Below are 7,576 nucleotides of genomic sequence, written 5' to 3'. Positions count from 1 at the left end.
TTAAAGGGTCTGTAGGCACCGGACCTAAGTAGATTTAGATCCAGTAGTTAACAAACATCAGATGTTGGCAAGTAAGAATTTCATGTAAATAAGAACTTGACTCTGCTTTGTATAGCTGAACAGTTACGAGGATTTTTTTCTTAATTTTTTTTTTAAGTCATGGGATAATTTTTACCATCAGATATAGTTACATGTTATGTGTCTAATAGGGGAAGTGCATGGGGCGGGCTAAAGACTTCTCATTCACTTAATTGGCTGTAATTTGATGAACAAGGTTGAATGATGCCTACATTTTTTTTTTTTAAGGCAGTTCTGAAATGCATGGTTTTGTTTAATCAAGTCACTGAGCAGCCCACAGCAGCGAGACCACCCAGGCCCAGCACCAGCTTTTCCTAAAGAATCTGGCCTCCTGTCCCTCTTTGAAGGCAGATTTTCATCTTATAATTAGAGGATTCCTTTGTTTCTTTAATGCTGTGAAGGCACCCAGCCCAGGGTGTCATCCAGGGAAACCATCTTATGCAGCCAGCACCTGAGGGCCTTAAAGAGAAAGGACTACAGGGAGTCCAGGGCAGTGCAGCTGCCCAGCCCAGTGGGGGTGTGCTGGGAGCTGGAGAGATGCCTGGACAGGTAGCAGGCTGGTGGGAGTCACCTGAGGCTTTTCCCCCCAAGAGGCTCACAAAGGCGGCTTCCAGCTTCCAGGAAGGGCTCTGCCTTAATAGGGGGAAGGGAGGCTCTTTTGCAAAAAAGAATTCTGACCTCTGTATCTAAGTGTCCCCTTCCCCTCCCCAGGCGACTGTGAGGACTGGAGGAGGCTGGCGCCTGTGGGAAACACCAGGAGCCATGGGGTCCCTAAGGTACCGTGTGGAATTTCTCAGTCTAACTTTGTTTAGTTTGGGGGAACACATTTTTCTTTTAGATTTTTAGTCCTGAAAAAAATAAAAATAAAAACAGCCCTGTGGTTTCTCTCCGACTCTTACCCTCTGTAATCGCCACTTGCGAGAAAGAGTTTAGCCATTTTCCCATGAAACCAAAACATGAGAACGCAGGGCAGGCACCCTTTGTTTCCTCCACCCGGCTCCTTCTCCTTGCTGTCCCCACAAATCCTTCCTCAGCACAGAGCCTGACCTCTTCTCCTCAGTGGCATTCCTCTGGCAGAGCCAAGCTGGACAGCTACCTCAATGAATAACTCCAGCCAGAGTTAGATGTAGCCCGGCTCCTTCTGCCCATTGGAAGCACCCTGGAGGGGGATCCTGCCTCCTCCCCAAAGCCACAATGGTTGTCCTGTGTCCCTTCTCCCTGTGAGCACTTGTAACTCATCACCCATCACCCACTGCTTCCCAGTTGGTACCTGGGTTGACAGTATTGTGCCTGTGCCATCCCATGATGTCCTTTATTAATTCTTTCATGGTGGGTTTGCCTCCTCAATGAATGTGCTGAGATTTCCTCTCATCTTCCCCTGACTTGTATCATGTCTAACTGTAACCATCTTGACAGGAGTGAAGATGAGAGACAGAGACAGAGACAGAGAGAGACTTCTCTTTGGTGTCAGACTATTGAGACAATAGACCTTAAGAAATTGGAATTTCCCTGGGAGTCTCATGCCAGGAGAAGGGAAAGGCTGAAGCGTGGTGCCAGACAGAGGGGGAGCTCGTCTCCCAGGAAGAGATCTCACACTGTTCTGTCCTAGCAGGAGAGACTGAAACCCAGGTGGTGATGGTCAGTGATGGACAGGACAACACCTTGACCAGGACTGCTTAGTTATGCAACTCTTTTGTCCTCCATTTAAACCTAAAGTGAACTTGTGGAAGTGCCCCTGGACCTCTTTGTTCTTCTTCTGAACGAGTGCACAGCGCAAAACCCACCTTTCTCTGCTCCTCACTCTGGATTGTCTCTTTAATCGGCAATGGGTGGCTGAGCCTAACCTTTAAAGGCTATGGGAGTCTAGGTTTTGACTGCAGCAACTCTGGTCACATTCTTCCCGTAGTTTCACTCACATGGGCATTTGCCTGCTGTGCATTAGCCAACCCAGCATCTTCCTCTTTCAGCAGGGAGGTGTTGGAAGTGAGCAGCCTGTGAGTCAGGTTCCCTTCTAGGCTTCTGCTCCTGGCTTGCTCAGCATGGACATATCACTTCCCTTCACACCCGAACTGCCACAGCAGCTCTTTATACCTCCTGAGAACCTGTCCAGGCTACAAGTAGAGCCCTCCATGCAGAGTCCCCACACAAGTCCCTGTCCACCTGCCCTCTCAGGGGTATTTCCATAACTCCCTGCAGTGAACGTAGGTCCCTTGAAAGCCTAGGGTGTGTGATCCCTGCCAGGTTCTGGGATCTCAGATAAAAACAGATATGGGAGTGGGCACTCCCCTGCTTATTACTGTCTGTTATTACTGTTATACAGTTCCAACTTGCACCCACAAAGACTAAGGTACAACCCTCAGCCCACGCCATGGTCTGAGAAATGTGGGCAAAGTGGGCTAAAGATGTCCTGGTAACTGACAAGGCTCCCTTCGCATTGTAAGCTCTGGACTTCAGCACCCTGCCCTGCCCTCCTCCTGTGAAGGTGACGCCACCCTGATACCAAGCACTGGCCTGTTTCTGGTACCTAAAGTAACATCTGGCCAGATCGTTAGGTTAGACAGAGGAAGGGCCAAGAAGGCCCCAGCATGGCTCCCAAGGGGCTGAGTGTCTTCTGAGAATAGGATTGGTGGGAGTGTTTGTACACACGGCCTGCATCTGGGCATGCAGCTTCCAAGTCACATAGCTTGAATAGACTGGCCAGGCAAACACAGAGCTATTGTGCAGAGTATAAGCAGGATCAGGGATCAGTACCTAGGGAAACACAGAGAACCAGTGTGCAGAGTGCAACCAGGATCAGGGATCAGTACCCAGGCAAACACAGAGAGAACCAGTGTGCAAAGTACAACCAGGATCAGGGATCAGTACCCAGGCCATCAGAGAACCACTATGCAGTGTGGCAGTGTGCAGTGGCAGTGTTAGTAGAGTTGGAGCCAGAACCATCCGTGCTCTGCTGAGAAACCAGATACCAGCACAGGGCAGGAATTCACCCTGGGGAAGGTGTTGCTTAATTCTCTATTCCCTGCGGCTCCTGCCTCCTGACAAAGGCTAAACCAAACAGGGATTGGGGTGGGGCCAGTCAGCATTAGCTCCAAGCAGGCCTTCTAGATGTTAGTTACTGGGCAGAAGAACCCGGGGCTGGGAAGGTGTCTGCAGCACCTAAATCCTGGTGGAAGATTTCCCAGAGGCCACTGGGCAGATGTACACTGTCTTCCTGGGTTTCATCTTGAACCACTGGGTCTGGGAGGAAGCTGGGCAGTTCACTCCATGTCTTGCTTGTAAGTGAGGAGAGGCTAGAACACCACTCCAGTTGACCAGGTCGGGACCAGCCTGCCCCAAGGCATAGGAATGGGATCTGAGGTCTTTGACTCAGGCAGCCCCGGGGACAGCTCAGAGGGTCATCTCCATTATCAGAGGGGTGGGACGGTGAGGGAGTAGAACAAGAGACAGCTCTCTGAGCTTTCTTCTTTGCAGCTGCAAACTGCCTTTGTCAGCCTACTGTCTGAGCGATGCGTGCTCCGCCCTGCACACTGGACAGCCGTGTGATCTCACCTTCAGGTGGTGGGCATGCCACGTTCCATGGTGCATCCATTTGGAAGGACATGCATGTATTAGGTACTTTTCTTGTGGCAACAACAAAATACTGGACAGAAGCAGTTTAAGGGTAGAGAGTTTCAGTCCATCATGGTGGGGACAGTCTGTGGAGTTCATTGGTGATGGAGCTCCTGGTATGGCAGCCAGACTAGAAAGCAGAAAGACCTCCTCAGGAAGCAGGCCCTGGTCATGAACTTCCTAGGCTCTACCCCTAGAGGCTCACTTCATCTTGCCAGACCCCACCTCTTAAAGGCTTCGCGTTCTCCCAAAACAGTGCCTCCACCTGAGGACCAAGTGTTTAAACACATGAGCCTCTGGGGGACATTTCACATTCAAACCTTAACAGGCAAGTAGATCAATTCTAAGTGGAAAACATGACTTCTCCTTTTCCCCAGCAACCTAAACACAGCACAGCAGATCTTGGGGAATCTAGGGGAGAGTGAACAGTCAGGGGTGAGGTGGGGTGTGGGTTAGTGCTGGGCTGTCCCTAGATTAGGGGTCTCTGATGGCTAGAGGTTCCAGAGTGCCTTTGTTCTAGAGTGGTTCTGTTGTCACAGATATCCTGACAGCACATTCATTTATATATCCACTAACAGGCACTGCTCCCACCTCGGCCCCAAGGTCAGACGGTGCAGTTGCCCCATTAGTCACCTTGATTTTTCATCCCTCAGTCCTGAATGCTGCAGTTCAGTGTACACACCATTCCCAGGGTGTGACATTTTAAGAAGGTAAAAGTGGTTGGCTTTGGGCAGGGTAGGGGGAAAGCTGGCCTAGGGGTGCTGCCTGGAACATCTGGTTTTGCAAGTCTGGCTTCTTGCCTCAGTCCCTGCAGCTTTTAGGTTGTCCGATAGAGAGGAACAGTATGCAAGTGAGCGACAGGAGGTTGGGGCTGGCCTTACAGCACTGCAGAGCCTCTATGAGTAAGAATGAGTAACCAGCCTGGAACTCTTCCTAGCTGGGCAGAGGCACTGACCCAGTTCTGAAATGGCTGAAGGTGGGGCTGGTGACTGGTGGCAGGTGAGGCTCCGCCCTGATCTGCATACAAAGACCCACTGCAAGCCCAGAGACCCGGAAGTCTGTTCAGTTCGCACCCCTGCTTCCCAGTCTTAGTAGCTGTCCTCAGCCACCCACTCCTGTCCTGTCTTTAGGCTCCAAACACTGCTGATGACATCATGTCTGGGAGGAGCTATACCAAGAAGTGGCTCCTGAGGTCACCACTATCAACCTCCACCCCTAGACAAAAGTGGGCTGGGCTTTCATCAGAAACCATCCCTGAAGGAGGGATGACTCCTGAAACTCACAAGAAAGTTATAAGAACTCAAAGAAAAAGACTGAGGAGGCCCCTCCTTGAGGCTCTATAAACAGGAAACAAAACGTGGTGGGGAGAGGAGGAGACCCTTCTGTGGAGCTTCCCTTAAGTTGTGCAGGGAGCTCCAGATGGCACTTTTCCTGACCTGTCACCCATGATGAATGTGCTTTGGGGTGACACAACTGCCTCAGAGTCACACCAATAAACTCTGGTTCACCAAGCTCCACTTGGGTGGAATAGTTTCTTTGGTCTGTCATCAGTGTCCCTATCTGGGGTGAATCCAAGTTTGTTATTCCTGATTCTCCCAGGAAAAAGTCACATAGTAGCTCACACTGTATTGTTTACTGCAGGCTGGAGCCAGAGCCCCTGGAGGCACGAACCAGGGTGAGGGGAAGTCACTCAAATGTCTGCAACACAGTTATTAGAAATCCAGCCAACCAAAGAGACTAACACCATTGCTGTTGAATTAATCTGTTGGAGGAGGAATTTTCCGTTTCTTTCTAAGCCAGGAAAAGGTACAATCTAGTGGTCTTGGATAACATCCGATTAAGGGATCAGGATTGAAAATGTGTGCAGTCCTGAATCCCAAGCTGTGTCCTGCCTTGGACAGTACTCAGAGTAGGTCATTGGAAGTTTTTCATGAGAGGGAAAATAAACCTGATTTTCTTGTGGGCAACATCAGTTTGCCTACGGATCCAGCAAACCCTGTTATCCTGCATTAGCAGGGTGGTTCTGAGGTGCTGTCTCCGTGGGACCTGGCCTGGTCTTCCAGTGAACAGTGGTGGGGCCTTGGGCTGTCTCCCTGTGTCCTGGTATGAAATCAGAGCAGGGCTGGGTTGTTTGAACTTCCTGGCTTAGATTTGGGGCCCTCCCTCCATCTAGGTGCACCCTCTGGGACAAATGGATTCCCAGTTTGGTAACTAAAACTGATGCCCAAGCTGACCACCTCCACACCAGTGAGTAACTTACAGCCAGGGATCAGCCTTGCTGGAGCAGCTCCCATGATCAAGGGTTCGAGGTGCTGACCTCTGGCCAGCCATCGAAGGGGATGGGCACACATGGACAGGCCAGAATCAGTGGAGGGTCTTAAGGAATGGAGAGGGGAGTGAGAGGAGGCAGGGCTGAAGCAGGCCTGAAAGGGGAACCAGGTCAAGTTGGTGAGAGGCTGGTAGGTATTTGGGGTATGCTGGGAGCAAGGGGCCTCAGCAGAGCAGCTGCTTGGCATAGAGCGGAGAAAGAGGCTTCAAAGGCAGAATTAAATCAGCCTGTAAGTCTGGGAGTGAGGCTGCGACTCAGACTTCAATCAGGGAAGAGCTCCCAATTATGCAGTGAGTCAGTTAGACAGTACTCAGAACACCCATGTCCTAGTTAGCTTTCATTGTCAACTTGACACAGCCTCAGAGTCATCTAAGAGAAAAATCTTTGAGGAATTTCCCAGATCAGATGGTCCTGTAGGGGGTGGTCTTGATTGTTAATTGACACAGGAGGGCCCAGCCCACTGTGGGTAGCACCATTTCCTAGGCAGCTGGTTCTGGGCTGTGAGAAAGCTAGCTGAGTATGAGCCTGTCAACAAACCAGAGAGTGAACCAGCAAGCAGCCTTCCTCCATGGCTTCTGCTTCAGGTTCCTATCTTGAGTTCCTACCCTGCCTTCCCTTAGTGATGGATTGTGACCTGGGAGTAGCTGGTGAAAGAAACCCTTCTCCCTTAAATTGCTTTTGGTCAGAGTGCTTTGTCACAGCAGCAGAAGGAAACTTGACACCCTATGTGTGGGTTAAGGGTGGAGTTCTGCCATGGCGATGGCTTGCTCTTGGAGAGTTCCCGATATGTGGACAGGTCAGAGCTGTGGTGAGGGATATGGAGGAACGTTCACAGCTGCGGCTGAGGGTGATGAAGACAAGAAGTCTGACCTCAAAGTACAGTGTGGCGATGAGGAGAACCAGTCACGTGTAGCCTGGTCACATGCATGGCCTGGTCACCTTGGAAGGGTCCAAGACTACTCTCAGGCACAGAAGATGCCTAAACAGACATGAACCCTGTTCTAGAGAGTGTCAGGGAGGGTTAGGGGAGGAGGGAGATGGGAGAGCAAGTGAGGAGAGAAATGGGGATGGGCAAAGGGGAGAGAGCCCAGGGGACGATCTGCTGGAGCACTGAGCTTGATTAGCAGAGAGAATAACAGCTGTGTGGAGAGGGACAGGTGGAGGGACAAGATCTTTGGGCTTCTGGGGTACTTGCGGTAGTTTGCCCACCTTGCTGAGAACAGCCTGGGAAGAAGGTCAGGGTTGTCTTTTTAATCAGTCTGTTCCCCTTGTTCCACACAGAGGAGAACGGTCTCCCCACAGCACTGCCAACACTGTGGAACGACTTCCACCAGTGACTTTCTTGCATTGATTTTTGTTTGGTTTTCCTGTTGTTCAGATTGTGTTGTGTTTATGTCATTGCATCCTTCTGTAGTTAACATCCTAGTATGTGTTAAACTTATCCTGGTTATTACAAATGTCTGTGTATATTAAGGGGCCTCACTTCATGACTGTTCTCTTCCTCCACAGAAAACTGTGAGAATGTTGCTTTCTCTCTCTCATCTCCTTCCTTCCTTCCTT

Source organism: Nannospalax galili, unplaced genomic scaffold (genome assembly GCF_000622305.1).
Source record: "Nannospalax galili isolate Female #2095 unplaced genomic scaffold, S.galili_v1.0 scaffold1463, whole genome shotgun sequence".
Lineage (NCBI taxonomy): Eukaryota > Metazoa > Chordata > Mammalia > Rodentia > Spalacidae > Nannospalax > Nannospalax galili.
The sequence above is the reverse complement of the archived record's forward strand: the minus strand, read 5'-3'. Positions refer to the sequence as shown.